This window comes from Rhinopithecus roxellana, chromosome 12 (genome assembly GCF_007565055.1).
Source record: "Rhinopithecus roxellana isolate Shanxi Qingling chromosome 12, ASM756505v1, whole genome shotgun sequence".
Lineage (NCBI taxonomy): Eukaryota > Metazoa > Chordata > Mammalia > Primates > Cercopithecidae > Rhinopithecus > Rhinopithecus roxellana.
Window position 1 is genome coordinate 11059567 of NC_044560.1, and position 23546 is coordinate 11083112.

Genomic DNA, 23546 nt, shown 5'->3' on the forward strand with positions numbered 1-23546 from the left:
GGAGGCTGAGGCAGGATAGTTGCTTGAACCCAGGAGGTGGAGTTTGCAGTGAGCCAAGATTGCACCATTGCACTCCAGCCTGGGCGACAAGAGTGAAACTCCACCTAAAAAAAAAAAAAAAAGAAAAAAGAAATCTCATTCTCTAAAATCAGAAACTGTCAGAAACTTTGCTGTTTGAAATCACATCAGTGAGAGCAGAACATCCCACGCTTCTTTAGTGGGTCAGAAGAGCCAGGTTTGATACAGAACATAGCCTGGATTTTCTACCCAGATGCAGAGCTTCAGATAAAGGGTTTTTGGACACAATAGTCTATATTTGTCTTACCTTTGTGGTGTCCAAGGAAACAAGACTCTGAATCTGATTCTCAGCCCATGCCAGATGTTAACCCCTTTACACATTGCCAGCTTTGCTTTAGGCCTATCAACACGGCTTCATTTCAATTTCACCTGAACTCCAACCTCCCCCAAATCCTATGATAATCCCATTTCTTTCTTTGATGAGACCCTCCACAGTTTCTCTGGTGTGTTGTCTCTCTTGCTACATCAAGTTAATAAGCCTAATTTTGTTAAACTACAACTATATCCCTAGTGGTTTTTATCAGATTGGATTTGTCATAAAATTCAAGCCTTCTCTTTTCTTTTTTTTATCTTTTGAGATGGAGTCTCACTCTGTTGCCAAGGCTGGAGTGCAGTGGTATGATCTTGGCTCACTGCAACCTCTGCCTCCTGGGTTCAAGTGATTCTTCTGCTTCAGCCTCCCAAGTGGCTGGGGTCACAGGCATGCACCACCACACCCAGCTAATTTTGAACTCTTAGTAGAGATGGGATTTCACCATGTTGCTTAGGCTGATCTTGAACTTCTGACCTCAGGTGATCTACCCACCTCAGCCTTCCAAAATACTGGGATGACAAGTGTGAGCCACCATGCCCAGACCATTGTTTTTTTTTTTTCAATTTTTTATTTTTAATTTTTTATTTTTTTTTTTTTTGAGGCTGAGTTTTTGCTCTATCCTCCCAGGCTGGAGTGCAGTGGCTCAATCACAGTTCACTGCGGCCTCAATCTCCTGCGCTAAAGCAATCCTCCCACTTCAGCCTACCAAGTAGCTGGGACCACAGATGTGCACCATCACACCAGGCTGATTTTTAAAAAATGTCTGTAGAGATGGGTCTCACTATGTTGCCTTGGTTGGTCTCAAACTCCTGGGCTCAAGGGATCCTCCTGCTTTAGCCTCCAAAAGTGTTGGGATTACAGGTGTGAGCCACCACAACCAGCTGCTCTGTTCCTTTACTCGCTCATTGATTCATTCATTCAGTGTTTGTCCAGCCTATGCTCAGTTTTTGTTGTTGTTGTTGTTGTTGTTTGTTTTTTTGAGATGGAGTTTCACTCTTGTTGCCAGGCTGGAGTGCAATGGCGTGGTCTCAGCTCACTGCAACCTCTGCCTCCTGGGTTCAAGTAATTCTCCTGCCTCAGCCTCCTGAGTAGCTGGGATTATAGGTGCCTGCCACCATGCCCAGCTAATTTTTGTATTTTTAGTAGAGACAGGGTTTCGCCATGTTGGCCAGGCCGGTCTCAAACTCCTGACCTCAGGTGATCCGCCTGCCTCAGCCTCCCAAAGTGCTGGGATTACAGGTGTGAGCCACCACACCCGGCCTTTTTTTTTTTTTTTTTTTTTTTTTTGAGACAGAGTCTCATTCTGTCACCCAGGGTGGAATGCAGTGGCATGATCTAGGCTCACTGCAACTTCCACCTCTTGGGTTGAAGTGACTCTCTTGCCTCAGCCTCCTGAGTAGCTGAGATTACAGACTTGCACCACCATGTCCAGCTAATTTTTGTATTTTTAGTAGAGACAGGGTTTTGCCATGTTGGCCAGGCTCGTCTCTAACTCCTGACCCCAGTTATCTGCAAAATAACCAGAAGGCCAGTATTCTTGGAGCAAACTGAGTGAGCGGGAGGGTGGGGAAAGATGAAGCACAAAGGCCGAATTTCACCTGGGATAATAATCTTACACAAGCCTAAATGTATATACTTTCCCATAAATTAATGTACCTATAAAATTGGATTTGCTCTGGGACTCAAGTGGCATCCTTCTCCCAACCCCTGCTGTTTTCTGAAGCATTCCTAAGGAACCTTAGAGGTTGGGAGAGAGAAACACCTGGAAGTCCTTAATCTAGTCCAACCCTCTTATTTTACAGTTAGGGAAACCTAAGCTGAGAGAGGAGGTGGAAACCTGGTTGTAGGAGTGAGTGGGGAAGGGTTCACGGTCATTCTGGTAGGTAGGAGTAGGGCCAGAGCAAGGAGTCCTGGTTTGTGAACCACCAGCCGGCCGTCTAGGAGTTTACAGACCAGCAGTGGCAATGTAGACAAAGGGCATATCTTCCTTTCCCCAAGGACATTGGCTCTGGAGCAATAACCCGGCAATGGGGGCTTTGGGGTGTCCCTCTTAATCCCGTAGCTCAGCCCATTCGGATACGCCAGCTGGAAAGAGAGAGGGATAAGACAACAGAGTACCTCTCTCTAACAGCTCAATCCCTCCCCCTCAGGGTTAAGATCCCGGCTGCAGTGGTTAGCATCTCTGCTTCCTCTGGCCGGCTGTGTCATTGAACCTGTGATCAGACGCAAACTAGATCAGTATGACTTCAAAGCTTCAGTTCTTTTTCTTTTTTCTCTCTTTTTTTTTTAGATGGAGTCTCGATCCCTCGCCCGGGCTGGAGCGCAGTGGCGCAATCTCGGCTCACTGCAACCTCCGCCTCCCCGGTTCAAGCAATTCTTCTGTCTCAGTCTCCCGAGTAGCTGGGACTACAGACGCCTGCCAGCACGCCCGGCTACTTTTTGTATTTTTAGTAAAGACTGGGTTTCACCTTGTTGGTCAGGCTGGTCTCGAACTCCTGACCTCAGGTGATCCACCCGCCTCTGCCTCCCGAAGTGCTGGGATTACAGGCGTGAGCCACTGCGCACGGCTAAAGCTTCAGTTTTTTTTTTTTTTGAGACGGAGTCTCGCTCTTCCGCCCAGGCAGCAGTGCAGTGGCGCGATCTCGGCTCACTGTAAAGCTTCAGTTCTTAACCATCAGGCGACAGTGCGTAGTCTGGTAGCAACTGGAAAAGTCCTGCTGAGATTTAGCCTCCTATACACACAGAGTCCCACCCCGGACAGGCTGTATCAACCCCCAACGGCCATATGCCCACTGCTGTTTGCGTACACTGAGGCAGGACCTCTAGACTATCCACTGACTCATCTGGAATGATTCCGCGGGGCGCCCATGCAAGAACCACTGTCTCCAAACAGCAGCCAGCCACCCCTCTCTCTTGGTTTCCTTCCTCTGAGTGGTGCAAAGGCCCAAGGGTGTAACCTCAGAATGGGGCCCTGACTCAGCTGTGGGCGAGCTCCTAGTGTATCTTAATTCCTGCTTCATTTCTTTCCATTTTGCAGTTGGGCAAACTGCAGCTCAAAAAGACAACGTCTCCGGAGCGAAAAAGCTGCTTAGAATGTAGCCAAAACTCCGCACGGTAACGACTGAGGACGGTCAAAAGACCACCAAGAGTTAAAATCATGAAGCTGCGGAGCACTCCGGAGGCTAGAGAGACCCGGGCCCACTCTTCCAACCTATGCCCCTCCTTTTAACTTCCGGACGGGGCACGATTTCCGGTTCCCGCGCGGCGCTCCAAAGCTCGGGGAGTGGTGGTCTCCTTTTCCCAGAGTCAGTTGTGGGAGTTAGGGTCTTATCCTGATCTTCCCTCGTAGCCCGCTCCCCCGTCCTCCGAGGTGGCACTTGCGCAGGTGAACGTTCCCTCTGTCCCTTTCCTTCTCCTTCCTACTCCGCGCATGCTCGCTCGCGGCCACAGTGGCTGCCTGCCCCAGGAGCGGGGAGTCCCTGCCTGTGGGGTAGAAAAATGATTGAAATGTGAGACCTGCGGGCTCCTCGGGCTGACTTGGACCTCACCTCAGCTCTGGAGGTGGACCTCGTCCTGGGGCCCTAGAAGCCCATTTCCGGACCCAGGCTAGGCCTTCGGAGCCACGGCCGCATAGTGGGAGGAGTCGGGCTCAGCTCCCCCTACCACACCCGGGATTATTTTTGTCGGTTGAGTCTTCGCATTCCCTTTTATCCTTGTGGCCTTGGGCAAGTCCCCTCCCTCCGAGCTTCACTTTGCTTATCTGTGAATGGAAATAACAGTGTCTACCCCGTGGGCTATCGGGAGGATCAGTTGTGAGGGAATGCAGTGTGGGGTGTCTGGCCGGCAGGATTCCACAAATGGTAGCAGCAGTTGATGTCAGTGGAGGCTCCTGGGGCAGTAATTTATCAAGAATTTAACCTGAACTAAGGATCTGTCGCCCAGGCAGGAGTGCAGTGGCGCGATGTCGCCTCACTGTAACTTCCTCTGCCACATGGGTTCAAGCGATTCTCCTGCCTCAGCCTCCCGAGTAACTGGGATTACAGTCGCTCGTCACGACCCCTGGCTAATTTTTTCCATTTTTAGTAGAGACGGTTTCACCATGTTGACCAGGCTGGTCTTGAACTCCTGACCTCAAGTGACCCACCTGCCTCGGGCTTCCAAAGTGCTGGAATTACAGGCATGAACCACTGCGCCTGGCCTGGAGTTATTTTTTCTCACTGGGTTTTTGAGAAAACAAAATGAGTTTTTAACTGGTGAGGATAATTTTGTGTTTGCAAGTCGTCTTCTGAAGCTGATAGGATTTATAAGCCGGGTAAATTGTGGTGCTGGTTCATCTTTGAGAGCCAGCCTTAAGAATTGGCCCACTGACTGCCAGGTGTGGTGGCTCACGCCTGTAATCCCAGCACTTTGGGAGGCTGAGGCGGGTGGATCACCCTAGGTCAGGGGTTCGAGACCAGCCTGGCCAACATGGTGAAACCCCGTCTGTACTGAAAACAAAGATTAGCCTGGTGTGGTGGCGGGCTCCTGTAATCCCAGCTACTTGGGAGGCTGAGGCAGAGAATTGCTTGAACCCAGAAGGCAGAAAGGTTGCGGTAAACCGAGACCGCGCCACTGCACTCCAGCCTGGGCCACAGAGCAAGACTCTGTCTCAAAAAAAATAAAAATAAAGATAAAAAAGGCCCACTGACAGACTGTTCCTAGAAACCTGGGTTGTAAAGACATTGGGTGCTAGGAGCTAGAAGAAGTGATAAAAGGGTGTTTTCCTAAGTGGGTTAGGGGTTTTCACTCAGAAAGGCTTTTGGGCAGGAGGGGAAAGCCTGAAAAGTTTTCTTCCTCTTGAGTTGTTATAAAAGTAATACATGTGTGTAGTTAGAAACCAATACAGAAAGATGTAAAATGAAAAGTATTCCCCCTTCTACTGTATCTGCCCTTCAGAAGTAAATACAATTGATTTCTTTGATAACCTTCCATGTATTATTTGGATATATCAGGTTTTATTTGCTTGTATGTATGTATTTTTAATTTCCTCAGATGGGGGGGGTCATACTACACATCGATCAGGACCTTAGTCATGTTGTAATATGGACAGCTTTAGTCACTAGTACTCATAAAGCCTGCTTCATTTTTTACATGGCGGCACCACTGAATGGCTGACTGTACTTCAGTCATTTCCCTGTTGATGGTCACTTAGGTTGTTCCCAAGATTTTGCTTTCCCACGGTGTTTCACCTATAACCTTTCTTGTATGAAATATTTTAGTCCAAGTCACCCCTAAGTGATTCTACTTTTCTCTACTCACCACCCTAGGTTAGTAACAGTTTACTTTGGGGGATGAGCACACCCTATTAACTGAGCAAAAACCAAGATAATATGAGAAGAATTGGTGTTCTCCCAAGAATATCCAAGCTGCTGGGTCCAGAATCAATTAACGTCTCCTAAGAAATGGGTCAGGAAACCTTTAGAGAAGGGTGACTAGGTGCTGGGTGCATGGCAGCTAGTCAGCATTAGTGATTGTTGGCTTCTGGCAATTGTTGCCCAGGAAACAGATTTGAGAGATTCTCTGAGGTGGGAGGGATTTTAAATGTCAACTCTCCTGCTATGTATTATATGTCAGGAAAGGATTAGTTCTTTGAGGGAACAGTATTAAAGGAAACAATGGGCCGGGCACGGTGGCTCATGCCTGTAATCCCAGCACTTTGGGAGGCCGAGGCAAGCGGATCACGAGGTCAGGAGATCGAGACCATCCTGGCTAACGTGTTGAAACCTCGTTTCCACTAAAAATACAGAAAAAATTAGCCGGGCGTGGTGGCACGCGCCTGTAGTCCCAGCTACTCAGGAGGCTGAGGCAGGAGAATTGCTTGAACCTGGGAGTCAGAAGTTGCAGTGAGCCAAGATCGTGCCGCTGCACTCCAGCCTGGGCAACAGAGCAAGACTCCGTCTCAAAAAAAAAAAAAAAAAAAAACAACCGAAAACGATGATCCCTGAAAAGTGACTGCATCATGGGGCTGTACCCTAATGTGAGAATTAATTTAGTCATTTCTATTATTTGAACTGTCTCTTATTTTACAGTTAATTAACATAGGATGTGTTTTCCTGTAAATAACTCCTTTTTTGAACCAGGGCCCTAGCCCAAATGAAGCAAAGGCTTTTTTTTCTGGCATTTTACAGGTATTTAATTTGGCCACCTCCCTCCCCCTGCTTACCGTAGCTGGTTTGATAATCCTGGAGCTCTCAGATATCCAAAGGGTTGGAATTGTACTCTATTAGCATTTTGACAAGTCCCATACACTGATCAGAGGTGCTTCATTCTTGACCTTAACCTGGGTTCTTTTTTTTGGGGGGGGGGCGGTAAGGACTCTGTTGCACAAGCTGGAGCACAGTGGCGTGATCACGGCTCGCTGCAGCCTCTACCTCCCAGGCTCAGGTGGTTCTCCCACCTCAGCCTCCCTAGTAGCTGGGACTACAGGCTTGTGCCACCACACCCAGATAATTTTTTTGTTTTTGTATTTTTTGTAGAGACAGGGTTTTGCCATATTACCCAGGCTGGTCTCGAATTCCTGGGCTCAAGTGATCCACCTTTGTTTTTTTCCCCCAAGATGGAGTTTTGCTCTTGTTGTCCAGGCTGGAGTGCAGTGGCACGATCTCGGTTCATAGCAACCTCCGCCTCCTGGGTTCAAGAGATTCTCCTGCTTCAGCCTCCCAAGTAGCTGGGATTACAGGGCATGCACCACCATGCTTGGCTAATTTTTGTAATTTTAGTAGAGATGGGGTTTCTCCATGTTGGTCAGGCTGGTCTCGAACTCCTGACCTCAGGTGATCCACCCACCTTAGCCTCCCAAAGTGCTGGGATTATGGGTGTGAGCTACCTCGCCTGGCTTTCTTTTTCTTCCTTTTTTTTTTTTTTTTTTTTAAGAGATCTCGCTATGTTGCTCAGGCTGGAGTGCAGTGGCTGTCACAGGTGCAATCATACATAGTGCACTGCTCCTTTGAAGTACTTTTTAATGTTTGCTATTCTTTAATCATGATGAAAGAGATAGACTAGGGAGGTAGAAAGTCAGTAGATTAGATATTAATGAACTGACCTTATTCTCCTCTTTTGGCACCTCTTCATAAATTGCTTTGTAGACATAGCAAATGGTATATAAAATGGTTGGAAGGGCCGGGTGTGGTGGCTCACGCCTGTAATCCCAGCACTTTGGGAGTCCGAGGCGGGCGGATCACGAGGTCAGGAGTTCGAGACCAGCCTGACCAACCTGGTGAACGCCTCTTTCTACTAAAAATACAAAATTTAGCCGGGCGTGGTGGCACGTGCCCATAATCCCAGCCACTCAGGAGGCTGACGCAGGAGAATTGCTTGAAGCTGGGAGGCGGAGGTTGCAGTAAGCCGAGATTGTGCCATTGCACTCCAGCCTGAATGACAGGGCAAGACACCATCTGCAAAAACGAATAAAAACCAAAATGGTTGGAGGAAGCAAACACCCATGATTTTAAGCCGTCTCTCAAGCAAATCATCTGCATATGCAATTCTTGTTTCAACATAATGTAAAATACTTCATAGTGAGGGGCAAAATGAATGCATGATTCTCTAGCAAGGCCAGTATTCTTCAATCGGCTTTGAGAACCTACATTTCTTAGTTTGTTATACCAATGTCATGTTTTCTCAATTGTGTTAATTGAGCTACCAAGAAGACGACAAAAATAGAGTTTCTAGTAGCTTTATTAAGAAACCCTGTTGGCCGGGCGCGGTGGCTCAAGCCTGTAATCCCAGCACTTTGGGAGGCCGAGACGGGTGGATCACGAGGTCAGGAGTTCGAGACCATCCTGGCTAACATGGTGAAACCCCGTCTCTACTAAAAATACAAAAATCTAGCCGGGCGAGGTGGCGGGCGCCTGTAGTCCCAGCTACTCAGGAGGCTGAGGCAGGAGAATGGCGTAAACCCGGGAGGCGGAGCTTGCAGTGAGCTGAGATCCGGCCACTGCACTCCAGCCTGGGCGACAGAGCAAGACTCCGTCTCAACAAAAAAAAAAAAAAAAAAAAAAAAAAAAAAAAAAAAAAAAAAAAAAAAAAAGAAACCCTGTTAAGATTGGAAGGCTGATGGAACCTGGGTCTGGATCAGATCCATGAGATCAGAGTGGTTTAACAGCTGTTGTGGTCTGTTTTTGCTGATTCTTACTTTTCTCTTTGTGACTAGAAGTCTGAAACGTTGGCCGGGCGCGGTGGCTCAAGCCTGTAATCCCAGCACTTTGGGAGGCCGAGACCATCCTGGCTAATGCGGTGAAACCCCATCTCTACTAAAAATACGAAGAAAAACTAGCCGGGCGAGGTGGCGGGCGCCTGTAGTCCCAGCTACCCGGGAGGCTGAGGCAGGAGAATGGCGTAAATCTGGGAGGCGGAGCTTGCAGTGAGCTGAGATCCGGTCACTGCACTCCAGCCTGGGCGACAGAGTGAGACTCCGTCTCAAAAAAAAAAAAAGTCTGAAACGTTTTTTTTCTTGGTGTTCCAGAATGGAGACTGAGGTGTACCCAGAGACACAAAGAAATACAGACGTCAGAATGATCAAATGAGATCACTACCCAATGAAACAATGGGCCGAGCAACCAGAAGTTGTCCTACTACCTGTTTTCCAGGTCCAGATTCCACGGGAGCCTTCTGGGCTCCCGCCAGACAGCCTCAGTGAAGACTCTGTTGAAGACTTTAAGACCATGCTAGAAAGCCTCCAGAGGTTCAGGGAGTTCCGCTATGAGGATGCAGCTGGCCCCAGGGATGTCCTCAGGCATCTCCCGGACCTTTCTGGTCGGTGGTTGAGACCTGATATTCACACAAAGAAGCAGATTGTGGGAATGCTGGTGCAGGAGCAATTCCAGGCTGTCCTGCCCGAGGAGCTCAGAGCTCAAGCACAGAGATGTCAGCGTGGAATCAGAATCACTGGCCAAGTCTTGCTGCTTGCTTCTTGCTCAGCCTGCATATGAGACATCAACCTAAGTGTTCTCTTGGATGCAAGATTCAACTCACCTGTGGGAAATCTGAACTTCCACTTTCTTTGAGCATATCTTTGACTGGTTGTAATAAGAATCCATCAAAACCCATGTTTGGATCTCTTTTTGGCTGAGGCAACTTTATTTCCTACGGAAAGAGTTTCTCTGTCCTCGTTAGGACAATCAGCCTGCTGCTTTGGGCTTTTCCAAGAGCCTATTTTTCATCTGGATGCCTCTTTTTTTGCACTTTGTGACATGCTTTAATATATTGTTTTTATGTATCCAAAGAGGTAATCAGCTTTAACTTTCAGAATTCGTGAATCTTGGTTTGGTGGCATGAATGAAAGCTTATGTAACCCCACCAGTAACTCATTTGGGGTGCCCTTGAAATATTAAAGTTTGGTCCTCAATAAATATGTCCTGTGGTGATTAATCAGTTAGCGCTTAGTAGTCAGCAATTGGAGACAGGTGAGATAATTATCAGGCATAGATGAGAGCTAGTGATAAGAACTGTGGCTGTGGTGTTTGTTGCGCTGTGAAATAGGAAGTCCTGGCCTTTGTTTTCAAAGTCAAGATTTAGATTGGACAGAACTGAGAATGGGGTCAAACAGGGTCATAAGAGGTCAGTAACCTGTACACAGAGCTGTTTGATTGGCTGTTTCACCATGTCCATCACCTTTGTCCTATAGCTTGCCTTTCTGCAAGAAAACTTACTGTAAAGCTCCCTGACGCTACTGTGTTTTGCTTTTTCCGCAACAGAGGTCATCCTTGTTTTTCTGTGTGTGGAGACCTGTTCTGTGACTGACAGCTGAGACAGAGCAGTAGCTGTGTCTGTGACAGGGAGGGTAAACAGCAGCTGCCTCCCCAGCACAACCCAGTTCAGAGGAAACTGCCTCTGTGGCCTGGCTCTGGGACTTGTAACTCTGTTCCTCTTCTAACAAACTTGGTGCCACTTCAGAAACAGCTTTTGGTCTAGGGAGTGGTAAGCTGCATGCTGGAACTCTTGCTGATTCTGCTGGGGTTTGTTGAGTACTTCCTGTGCCTCTGTGACTGTTATAGAATGGAAATATAAAACCCACTTTTAAGGAAGTGTATCATTTTTGAAGAGAGGAAAAAGCATTAAAAATACATTGTTAGAAATGTTGGAGTAAAACTAGCCTTGCTTTTGGTATCTCGTTTTGAAACAGCACCAAGATAAAAGATTTTGTTTTTTAAAAAATTACAGGCTGAATGCAGTGGCTCACGCCTGTAATCCCAGCACTTTGGGAGGCCGAGGCGGGCGGATCACGAGGTCAGGAGTTCGAGACCATCCTGGCTAACATGATGAAACTCCGCCTCTACTAAAATTACAAAAAAAATTAGCCAGGTGCCTGTAGTCCCAGCTACTCAGGAGGCTGAGGCAGGAGAATGGCATGAACCCAGGAGGCGGAACTTGCAGTGAGCTGAGATCGTACCACAGCATTCTAGCCTGGGCGACAGAGTGGGACTCTCTCAAAAAAAAAAAAAAATTACAAGCAGAGGAGAGAGGACAGTCAAGGTGTAGAAGTGACATTTTAATGGAATTTTGAAAGAGAAGTAGGAGATCATTGGACAGAAGACAAAAGCATGGGAATGCAAAGATGCAAAGGTATATAGTGTTCTGGGAATAGTGACCATAAGATGAATTAATTATGCTTTTTAGTAACTGTAAGGTAAGGACTTTTCTTTTTTTGAGACAAGGTCTCATACTGTTGCCCAGGCTGGAGTGCAATGGTATGATCTCGCCTCACTGCAACCTCTGCCTCCAGGGTTCATGCAATTCTCCTGCCTCAGCCTCCTAAGTAGCTGGGATTACAGGCATCCACCACCACACCCGGCTAATTTTTTGTATTTTTAGTAGAGACGGGATGTTGGCCAGACTGGGCTTGAACTCTGACCTTGTGATACACCCGCCTCGGCCTCCCAGAGTTTACAGGTGTGAACCACCGTGCCTGGCCACTGTAAGGTAGGCTTTTCTTTTCTTTTTTTTTTGAGACAGAGTCTCGCTGTCACCCAGGCTGGAGTGCAGTGACGCGATCTCGGCTCACTGCAACCTCTGCCTCCCGGGTTCATGCCATTCTCCTGCCTCAGCCTCCCGAGTAGCTGGGACTACAGGCGCCTGCCACTACACCTGGCTAATGTTTTGTATTTTCAGTAGAGATTGGGTTTCACCGTGCTAGCCAGGATGGTCTCGATCTCCTGACCTTGTGATCCGCCCGCCTCAGCCTCCTAAAGTGCTGGGATTACAGGCGTGAGCCATCGCACCCAGCCGGTAAGTTTTTCTATCCTTAATTTGAATAGTAAAATTTAACATTGGCAAAGGAGTTAGTATCACTGATAGGGTTGTAGTATTTTGAATCATTCTGAGGATACTTCCTTTAGTCCGCAGGGATCCGGAACTCCTGGTATTCAGGAATTTCCTGGCCTCCATCAGTTTCTCAGCTGCTTCAATGATGTAGGATTTGGTCTGTGAGTAAAGGACCTGGCTTTACAGGTGGACTCAGATTTTCACCTCAGAGATTTTATGACACGACAACTGAGGTTCCTTGCTTCCTTCCTTCTTTCCTTCCTTCCTTCTTTCCTTCCTTCCTTCCTTTTCCTTTTCCTTTTCCTCTCTCTCTCTCTCTCTCTCTCTCTTTTCTTTTTCTTTCTTGATGGAGTTTCACTCTCGTTGCCCAGGCTGGAGTGCAATGGCATGATCTCGGCTCTCAGCAACCTCCTCCTCCCAGGTTCAAGCCATTCTCCTGGCTCGGCCTCTGGAGTAGCTGGGATTACAGGCTTGCGCCACCACACCGGCTAATTTTGTATTTTTAGTAGAGACGAGGGTTTCTCCATGTTGGTCAGGCTGGTCTCGAACTCTGGACCTCAGGTGATCTGCCTGCCTCGGCATCCCAAAGTGCTGGGATTATAGGCATGAGCCACCGTGCCTGGCCTTTTTTTTTTTTTTTTGAGACAGAGTCTTGCTCTGTTGCCCAGGCTGGAGTGCAGTGGTGCCACCTCGCTCAACTGCAACCTCTGCCTCCCAGGTTCAAGCAATTATCCTGCCTCAGCCTCCTGAGTAGCTGGGATTACAGGCACATGCCACCACACCTGGCTAATTTTTGTATTTTTAGTAGAGACTTGATTTCCTCATGTTGGCCAGGCTCGTCTCGAATTCCTGACCTCAAGTGATCCTCCCACCTTGGCCTCCCAAAGTGCTCGGAATACAGGCATGAGCCACTGCGCCCAACCTCTTTCTTTCTTTCTTTTTTTTTTTTTTTGAGATGTAGTTCTGCCTCCCGGTTCAAGTGAGTCTCCTGCCTCAGCTTCCCAAACAGCTGGGATTACAGGCGCGACACCACGCCCAGCGAATTTTTGTATTTTTAGTAGAGACAGGATTTCACCATATTGGCCAGGCTGATCTTGAACTCCTGAGCTCAGGTGATCCACCTGCCTTGGCCTCCCAAAGTGCTGGGATTACAGGTGTGAGCCATCAAGGCTTTTTTTTTTTTTTTTTTTTTTTTGAGACAGAGTCTCACTTGGCCACTGAAGCTGGAGTTCAGTGGTAGGATCATGGCTCACTGCAGCCTTGACCTCCTGGGCTCAGGTGATCTTCCTACTTCAGCCTCACAAGTAGCTAGGACTACAGGTGTGTGCTACCACACCCAGCTAATTTTTAATTTTTTTTTGTAGAGACAGGGTCTTGCTGTGTTGCCCAGACTGTTCTCAAACTTCTGTGCTCAAATGATCCTCCTACCTCACTCCCAAAGTGCTGGGATTATAGGCATGAGCCACCACACCTGGTCAACTGAGGTTTCTTGACTTGAGTGACCCTAGTACAGGGTTCCTCAGCCTTGGCACTATTGACATTTTGGGCCAGATAACTCTTTGTTGTGGGGGCATGCCCTGTGCGTGGAAGATGTTTACCAGCATCCCTAATCTCTACCTGCCAGATGCCAGAAGCACCTGTCTGGATGTGACAACTAAAAATGTTTCCAGACATTGCCAGATGTCCTGGGGGTGGGGGTGAGAGGGTGTGTGCAAAATGGCCCCTGGTTGAGAACCACTGATTATGTAGGAGAGTTCATCATAGTCATTTGAGGGGGTCATGGAGCTCAGCCCTCCAATCGCTGGCCTCAGGCTTAACGTTGAACTGAGAATGCTGTAGGAAGAGTGGTATATATAATAAATTGGTCTTTAAATCCCCATTATATGGCACAGTGGCTCATACTTGTCATCCCAGCACTTTGGGAGGCCAAGATGGGTGGATCACTTTAGGTCAGGAGTTCGAGACAAGCCTGGCCAACATGGTGAAACCCTGTCTCTACTAAAAATACAAAAATTAGCCAGGCATTGTGGTGCATGCCTGTAATCCCAGCTACTCAGGAGGCTGAGGCACGAGAATCGCTTGAACCTGGAAGGTGGAGGTTGCAGTGAGCAGAGATCACACTGCTGCACTCCTGCTTAAGTGACAAGGCTCCATCTAAAAAAAAAAAAAATTCCTATTATGTACTTGAGTAATACCACCTACTCTGGCACATCTTAAAAAGCTCTTGGCCGGGTGCAGTGGCTTATGCCTGTAATCCCAGCACTTTTGAAGGCCGAGGCGGGAGGATCACCTGAGGTTGGGAATTTGAGACCAGCCTGACCAACATGGAGAAACCTCGTCTCTACTAAAAATACAACATTAGTTGGGCATGGTGGCACATGCCTGTAATCCCAGCTACTCAGGAGGCTGAGGTAAGAGAATCGCTTGAACCCGGGAGGCGGAGGTTGCTGTGAGCTTTGATTGCGCCGTTGTACTCCAGCCTGGGCAACAAGAGTGAAACTCCATCTCAAAAAAAAAAAAAAAGAAGCTCTTTGGTGTGAAGACTAAATACTACACCTCCCAATCGTCAACCTTTAGAACATTTAGTTGGGATGATTTACTGTGTGCCAAAGTCTGCACTGATGCATCTATGATTCACTGAATCCTAACAATCATGTGAGGTAAGTAGTAAATCTACCTATTTTACAGAGGAGAAGTCTGAGGTCCAGCAGTTAAAGCAATATGGCTAATAAGTGTGGAGCTAGGATCTGAGGCTTAGATGTCTGTCCTAGGCGTGGGCCTTTATCCCTCATATATGGAAATGTTAATTTAACATTTCGTGAGAATCTCCTGTATGCACAGTGTTTCTTCTTTTGCTGTTTATTTATTTATTTTGGAGACAGAGTCTCGCTGTGTCTCCCAGGCTGGAATTCGGTGGCGCGATCTCTGCTCAGTCCAACCTCTGCCTCCTGAGTTTAAGCGATTCTCCTGCCTCAGCCTCCTGACTAGCTGGGACTACAGGCACTTGCCACCATGCCCGGGTAATTTTTGTATTTTTGTATTTTTTTTTTTTTTTGAGATGGAGTCTCGCTCTTTCGCCCAAGCTAGAGTGCAGTGGCACTGTCTTGGCTCACTACAAGCTCTGCCTCCCGGGTTCACGCCATTCTCCTGCCTCAGCCTCCCGAGTAGCTCACAGGTGCCCACCACCATGGCCGGCTAATTTTTTGTATTTTTAGTAGAGACGGGGTTTCACCGTGTTAGCCAGGATGGTCTCGATCTCCTGACCTTGTGATCCACCCGCCTTGGCCTCCCAAAGTGCTGGGATTACAGGTGTGAGCCACCGTGCCTGGCCTAATTTTTGTATTTTTAGTAGAGACGGGATTTCACTATATTGGCCAGGCTGGTCTCGGACTCCTGACCTTGTGATCTGCCTGCTTTGGTCTCCCAAAGTACTGGGATTACAGGCGTGAACTACCGTGCCTGGCCCTTCTTTTGCTTTTTAAAAATCTCTATTTTACAATGTAAAATAACATTTCTTAGATTCAATTGATACAGAAAAAGTGTGAAAAAAAATGGTTCATAATCTCACTGCACAGGTATTTCTATTGACTTTATTCTAAGAGCCTGGGTCTCTTTCTTAGCTGGGACTACAAGTGTGAGCCATCACACCTGTCCTGCAAGTATTTCTTTTAGCTTTAAAAAATGTCAGTAGAGGCCGGGCATGGTGGCTCATGCCTGTAATACCAGCACTTTGGGGGGCCATGGTGGGCGGATCAAGGGGTCAGGAGATCGAGACCATCCTGGCTAACATGGTGAAACCCCGTCTCTACTAAAAATACAAAAAAAAATAGCCAGACGTGGTGGCAGGCGCCTGTAGTTCCAGCTACTTGGGAGGCTGAGGCAGGAGAATGGTGTGAATCTGGGAGGTGGAGCTTGCAGTGACCTGAGATCACACCACTGCACTCCAGCCTGGATGACAGAGTGACTCTGTCTCAAAACAAAACAAAATGTCAGTAGAGGCCATGCCTGTAATCCCAGCAGTTTGGGAGGCCAGGATGGGATGATCACTTGAGGCCAGGAGTGCAAGACCAGCCTGGGCAACATAGCAAGACCTGTCTCTACGAAAAAATTAAAAAATTAGCCAGGTGTGGTGGTGTATGCCTGTAGTTCCCAGCTTCTCAGGAGGCTGAGGCGGGAGGATCCTTTGAGCCCAGGAGGTCAAGGCTGCAGTGAGTTGCGATTGTGCCACTGCACTCCAACTCAGGTGACTGAGTGAGACTGTGTCTCAAAAAAAGAATATACATACATAGATTTACATATTTATATATCAATTGAAATATATATTTAATATAAATTTATATATTTATATGTGATATATATAAAAATATATATTTGCATATGGATAGAAAAGCCCAGGAGAATAGAAGGGTATAAAAGGAAAACTTAGAGGCCCTCTTCTCATTATTAACAGTTTCTTATGTATCCTTCTAGAAAATACAAATTATATATATGTGAGCAGAAAATACAGATTATGTGAGCAGATACACATATATATTCCTTTAGAATTTACATAAACATATATTATGCATGTTTAGTACATATTTTTTCATTACTCAATAAGTGTTAGAGGCCTTTTGCTATCAACATACAGAGATTTACTTTATTGAAAAAATTGGTTGGGTGTGGTGGCTCACGCCTGTAATCTCAGCGCTTTGGGAGGCCAAGGCAGGCAGATCACTTGAGGCTGGGAGTTTGAGACGAGCCTGGCCAACAAGGTGAAATCCCATCTCCTGAAAATACAAAGATTAGCTGGGCGTGGTTTCGGATGCATGTAATCCCAGCCACTCGGGTGGCAGAGACCCGAGAATCCCTTGAACCTGGGAAGCAGAGGTTGCAGTGAGCTGAGATCACACCACCACACTCCAGCCTGGGCAACAGAGCAAGACTCTGTCTCAAAAAAAAAAAAAAAAAAGGTAAAAAACAATTTTTTGGCAGCCGTTTGGCTGTACTTAGCCTTTTACTTTCCTGCAATAGGTGTAAGGTAGAGGATTTAGGTATGGACTCAAACCACTGAGGCACAAATGAGGTTTAGAAGTAAGTGACAGAGCCAGGTCTCAACTTTCACGTTCTGAAACCAGCATTGTTTCCCAACAACCCCGTGGTACAGTTCTTTGTTATGGAAGTGAATTTACAGATGAGATTCCTTGTGCCAAAGAAACCCAGTAAGTGGAGAAGCTACAGTTCATCTCTTGTTTCATCTGGCCCTAGCCACATGCGCTTGCCACAGGGTCACACTACCTGAATGTCAAAGAATAGAGCAGCTCCACTGTTTCAAGGGCTCTATGAGGATTCGGGAATAGGGGAATCGCCCATTTCTACTGACACACCTCTGAGATGGTGCCTGTGCTTTCTCTAAGCAGCTAGTCCGCACTACCCACAGTTACCACCTGTGTCTGTCATTGTTTCTTGAATCAATCTAGACCTCACTTCTAAAGAACCCTAAAAACTCTGTCCGTGAGTCTTGGGGGAAGGAGGAGGGCAATGTAGAAATACTTCCATATTGTATTTCTGAGATGTCTATTTCCCCTTTGTGATTATTTTGACTGCAAGTTTTACAAGATAGTAATTTCATCTAGCTATTGAAAAGTGCTCCTGCGAGATGGCTGCTGGGACAAACCAGTGTTAGGACCACAAGGTAATATGAGATCCCTAGCAACTGGCTTGTGCCATGGAAAAACATGTCATCTGTTGGGCAGCTACTCCCTGAGCAGTGAGTGGGTGCCAGGCCCTGGCTGCCAGAGAGGAGGCCAGCTCCAGCGGGTGTAGGGGCCATGAGGAGTTGACTGTGGTAGTGATGGTGGTGGCTGCAGAATTCAAATGCAGCTGGCCCTCCCAGGAGCGTCGTGTGGTCAGTTTCCCTAGACAGCTCAGTACAACACGCTTGACAATGACTTGACTCTTTCTCTAAGCATTCTCTTTCCACCCACTGCCACGCATGTATTAGACAATTGGACATTTTCCCTTGGCCTGGAATGCCCTTCCCTGAATCTTTGCCAGCCTACTTGTATTTGTTCGTTTTCTTTTTTTGAGACAGGATGTCATTCGTGTTACCCAAGCTCAAGTGCAATGGCCTCGACTTCCCAGGCTCAGGTGATCCTCCCACTTCAGCCTCCCAAGTAGCTGGGATTAAAGATGTGTGCCATCATGCCCGGCTGATTTTTTGTATTTTTAGTAGAGAAGGAGTTTCAGGCTGTCCTCAGGTTGGTCTGCCATGTTGCCCAGGCTGTTCTCAGACCCCTAGGGTCAAGTGATCTGCCTACCTCGGCCTCCCAAACTGTTCATTCTTTATGATGCAGATAGACACGGTCACCTTCATGAAGGCTTCTTTGATTTCTGCCTTGAACTAGCACTTGAAGCCCTCCTGTGAGCTCCTACAACACCTTAGCTTTAGTTCTTGGTACTTGCTTATGCAGCAAACAGATGTTATATGCCATGTCCCGTTCTAAGCATCACACTGCAGTGCAGCATCTAGTTTGTGTCCCCAGGCAGATTGTGAGCCCCATGAAGAGGGAGACTCTCTTATGTTCTTTGCATTGAACACAGGGCCTGCACCTGGGGGATCCTCAAGGAGCACTTTGACTTTTGTGGGAGACATGGTTGCTCCTTCTTTTTTTTTTTTTTTGAGATGGAGTCTCTCTCTGTCACCAGGCTGGAGTGCAATGGCGCGATCTCGGCTCACCGCAACCTCTGTCTCCCAGGTTCAAGCGATTCTCCTGCATCAGCCTCCCAAGTAGCTGGGACTACAGGTACATGCCACCATGCCCAGCTAATTTTTGTATTTTTAGTAGAGATGGGGTTTCACCATGTTGGCCAGGATGGTCTCGATCTCTTGACCTCGTGATCCACCCGCCTCGGCCCCTCAAAGTGCTGGGATTACAGGCGTGAGCCACCGCGCCCGACCACGGTTGCTTCTTCTTAAGGTATTTCCTTTTAGCGAACGCAAATACCTACAGTTCATCAGTGACCGCTAGGTGCTATGTTGTGGAGGGAACAAGGAGTGAGACTACTAATTCCTGTGGAAGGAACAGGGATGGAGATAAGAACAAAACAAAACTAAAACTACGAAGGGAAAGCTTCACTTCTCTGTTGTGCATCTGACCTTGCAGGAGATGAGGTTAGCTGCCCTTAGTTGGCTCTGCAAAGCTCGGGGCCTCTTTGGGTGCCTAGCAACAACTTGACTACCCAGAATGGTGATTTTGAAGCTGGGTGTGGTCTCCTGGGCAGGAAGCCACCAACACCGCCAGAGCAGCCAGATCCTCTCCCCTTCACTTCTTCTGAGCCAAAACTCCACCTCCAGTTGGGGCCAATACTTATTGTTTTGAGTCCTGTCTTAGAAACGCAAATGGACGGTTTCTAGCCACAATAACTTCTACCACTTAGATGTGTGATGTCAGACAAGTCATGCCACGTTTCTGAGCTTCAGCTCCTATACTTGTCTTGGTCTTGGCTTATTCTCAGGCAGGGTTACCCTAGCACAGCACCCCAGGTCCATAAATACTCAGTAAATGCTACTGTGTCTGAATCTGAATCTACTTCATTAGGGGAAGATTCAGTGAGTGACCTTTCCTCAGCTATCCCTTGGATCTTGTTCTTTTGACCCTCTCTCTGCAGGTAGCTCCATCTTCTCATGTCAAATTTCTATACATCAAATCCTGTTCTTGGCCAGGCATGGTGATTCACACCTGTAATCCCAACAGTTTGGGAGGCTGAGGCAAGTGGATTGCTTAAGCCCAGGAGTTCGAGGCTAGCTTGGGCAACATAGCGAGATTCCGTTTCTACAAAAAATAATAAAACTAGGCAGGCATGGTGGTGCACACCTGTAGTCCCAGCTACTCAGCAGGGTGAGGTGGGCGGATTCCTTCAGCCCAGGAGGTCGAGGCTTCAGTGAGCTGAGATCGTGCCACTGCACTCCAGCCTGGGTGACAGAGTGAGACCCTGAGTCAAAAGAAAATAAACATATAAATAAAGGCCGGGCACAGTGGCTCACACCTGTAATCCCAGCACTTTGGGAGGCCGAGGGGGTGGATCACCTGAGGTAAGGAGTTTGAGAACAGCCTGGCCAACGTGATGAAACCCTGCCTTTATTAAAAATACAAAAATTAGCTGGGCATGGTGGCGCATGCCTGTAATCCCAGCTTCCCTTGAACCTGGGAAGCAGAGATTGCAGTAAGCCCAGATCGCTCACTCGGGAGGCTGAGACAGGAGAATTGCTTGAACATGGGAGGCGGAGGTTGCAGCGAGTTGAGATTGCACCACTGCACTCCAGCCTGGGTGACAGAATGAGACTCTGTCTCCAAAAAAATAAAAAATAGGCTGGGTACAGTGCCTTACGCCTGTAATCCCAGCACTTTGGGAGGCTGAGATGGGCAGTCTCATGAGGTCAGGAGTTCAAGACCAGCTGGCCAACATGGTGGAACCCCATCTCTACTAAAAATACAAAAATTAGTTGGGTATGGTGGCACGTGCCTGTTATCCCAGCTACTCGGGAGGCTAAGGCAGGAGAATTGCTTGACTGGGACCCAGGAGGCAGAGGTTGCAGTGAACTGAGATGGTGCCACTGCACTCCAGCCTGGGCTACAGAGCGAGACTCCAAATCAAAAAATAAAAAAATAGAAACATAAAAACATAAGAATATATAATAAATTTCACATATATATATAGCATGCATCCTATGAAGTGTACAAATCTTAATTGTATGGCTTAATGAATTTGTACAAAGTGGGCATACCCTTATTACCACCTTCCAGGTCAAAATGCAGAATATTACGAGCACCTCAGAAGCCTTCCTCATGCCCTCTCCCAATTGTTAACCTCCTGAAATATTGCCCTAGTGTTGTCTGTTTCTGAACCAAAGGGAGTCATTAGTGTCTGTCTTCTTGTGTTGAACACTATGTCTATGAGATCATCCATCCCCTGAGCATCCTGCTTTTCCATGCCTGTGTACCTGAACATGCCTGTTCATTCTGCCAGGACACAGCATGCTCTATCCTGGCCCGGCCAGTCTGGGCAGCTCCTCCAGACACAGATCAGACCTTGCTCCTTTGGGAAAACTTCCGTGATCAGCTCTGAGTTTGAATCCCAGCCCTTCCACCTACCAGCTGTATGAATTTGGGCAAATATGACTAACTTCTCCATGCCTGACTTTTGCTGATAATTTATATATTTCAGAGCTGTTGTGAATTTCAAGTGAGACAATAACACACTAAATACTTAGAGCAGTGCCTGGAGTGTAGGAAGTGCTTAACAAATGTTAGCTAGAACTATTGTGAATACTCTGCTTTTCCAATTCCTCTACACCTTATATATACCCTGTCCTAGTGATTGTTTTAATTACTATTATTATTATTTTGAGATGGAGTCTCACTCTGTCGCCCAGGCTGGAGTGCAGTGGCGCAATCTCGGCTCACTGCAACCTCTGCCTCCCAGGTTCAAGTGATTCTCCTGCCTCAGCCTCCTGAGTAGCTGGGACTACAGGCACATGCCACCACACCTGGCTAAATTTTTTTGTATTTTTAGTAGAAACGGGGTTTCACTATGTTGGCCAAGGTGGTCTCGAACCCCTTACCTCAGTGGATCTGCCTGCCTCAGCCTCCCAAAGTGCCGGGATCACAGGCATGAGCCAGCGCACCCACCCAGCCTCGTTTTAATTACTGTTTGTCCCACTGGGAGTCCTTAATTCCTTAAGCAGGGATTGTGTCTTACTGTATTTCTTTCACAGATTTCTATTGAGTATGCACTATATTCTAGCACTGAGGGTACAGTGATGAAGCAAGCCCTCAGATTTACTGGGCTTTACTTGGCTTTAATGGGAGGAGACAGATAGTAAGAAAAATAAAAGAACTGAGACCATTTCAGATAGAGATAAGCACTATGAGGGAAGCAAAACTGTGTGTGATAGTAGGTGGGGGGTGCTACTTAAGCTGAGAAGGGGGAGGTCTTCTTGAAGAGGGGGTATTGGAGCAAATTCTTGTAGGGTGGAAAGGAGCAGGTGTGTACAGATAACCAGGGGGAACAGCAAGAGTAAAGGCTCTGAGCTAGGCAGAATAAACCCAGTGTGTCCGAGGAACAGCAACCAGGGCAGCATGGCTGGAGCCCAGTGAGTGAGTACGTGGTCTTGATGAGATTGGAGAGATGGACAAGGGCCTACAGGATGGGAACGGAGTTGCTCAGTTATTTCTAGACTTTCCTCTTTCCCCTATCCTTTCTCATCCACCCTTGTTCAGCGACCCAGATTATCTTCACCAGAGATGTGTAAGCAAGATGAAGGAGGCAAGCCTGGGCCAGTTAGAGAAAAGGCAAGAAGGAAACAGGTTTGGTGAGTTCCTTCCCTTTCTCTGCCTCCAGGAAGGGTCCAGGTCCCTAGACAAGCATAATAATATGGGCATAAGTGCAGGAGGGAGGCTGAACAGCTGGACGGGCTGCAGAGGGGGCAGATAGATCCCTTAGTGGAGGCAGCCCCAGCAGCTGTAACCCCTTGTGATGCAGCAGGTAAACCAGGAACACAGCTGGAGTCCTGGCAGTAGAGTTGGGAGGCTCCTGGAGAGGTCTGGGCCGTGACCAGCCAGGGGAATCAGGAAAGTGTGGTGGGCTGCAGTCTCAGTGATAGGAATTATACAGAAACATCAACCTTTCGGCAACAACAGAGATACTTTAATATAATTATTTTTAACTTTAATTAATTTTTTTTTAACTTTTTTGAGATGGTAGTCTCACTCTGTTGTCCAGGCTCGAGTGCAGTGGTGTGATCTTGGCTCACTGCAGCCTTGACCTCCTGGCTCAAATGATCCTCCCAGTTCAGCCTCCTGAGTAATTGGCACTACAGACGCACACCACCATGCCCGGCTAATTTTTGTATTTTTTTGTAGAGATGAGGGTCTTGCTATGTTGCCTAGGCTTTAACTTTTTTTTTTTTTTTTTGAGACAGTCTCACTCTGTTGCCCAAGCTGGAGTGTGGTGGCATGATCTTGTCTCACGGTAACCTCCATCTCCTGGGTTCAAGTGATTCTCCTGCCTCAGCCTCCCTCTCCTACCACCATGCCCGGCTAATTTTTGTATTTTTTTTTGTAGAGACGAGGGTCTTGCTATGCTGCCTAGGCTTTAACTTTTTTTTTTTCTTTTTTTTTGAGACAGAGTCTCACTCTGTTGCCCAGGCTGGAGTGCAGTGGCATAATCTCGGCTCACTGCAACCTCCACCTCCTGGGTTCAAGTGATTCTCCTGCCTCAACCTCTCAAGTAGCTGAGATTACAGGCCACATACCACCACACCTGCTAGTTTTTGTATTTTTAGTAGAGATGGGATTTTACCATGTTGGCCAGGCTGGTCTCGAACTCCTGACCTCAAGTGATCTGCCTGCCTCAGCCTTCCAAGTAGCTGGGACTACAGGCATGCATCACCATGCCCGGCTAATTTTTGTATTTTTAGTAGAGATGGGCCATGTTGGCCAGGCTGGTTTTGAACTCCTGATCTCAAGTGATCCACCTGCCTCAGCCTCCCAGAGTGCTATGATTACGGGCATGAACCACTGTGCCTGGCCTTTTATTTTGTAATGAACTATTACACATAAGAACAGCAAATAAAACATGTACCATACAATAAATAATGATAAGGCAAGCATCCATGTAATCATCACCCAGGTCATGAAATAGAACAGTGCCAACACTACCCCCCAATACCCCCCTCCCTTCCAGATTCTAACCCCCTTTAGAGGCAGCCACTAGCTGGATTTGTATGGTAATCACTTCCTTGGTTTTCTTCGTAGTTTTCGCCTATGAATCACACAGAAAATCTTAAATTAGAATTTTCTCACACAAATCC

At 47.3% G+C, this 23546-nt stretch overlaps 1 long non-coding RNA gene across 1 annotated transcript; it reads left to right on the forward strand.

The window, feature by feature from the left end:
• The first annotated feature begins 3334 nt into the window (after nt 1-3334).
• On the forward strand, nt 3335-9780 carry LOC104663220. The gene is made up of 2 exons (XR_748112.2): nt 3335-3776; nt 8895-9780. It is a non-coding gene; the product is annotated as an uncharacterized LOC104663220 (long non-coding RNA).
• Nucleotides 9781-23546: the final 13766 nt, after the last annotated feature.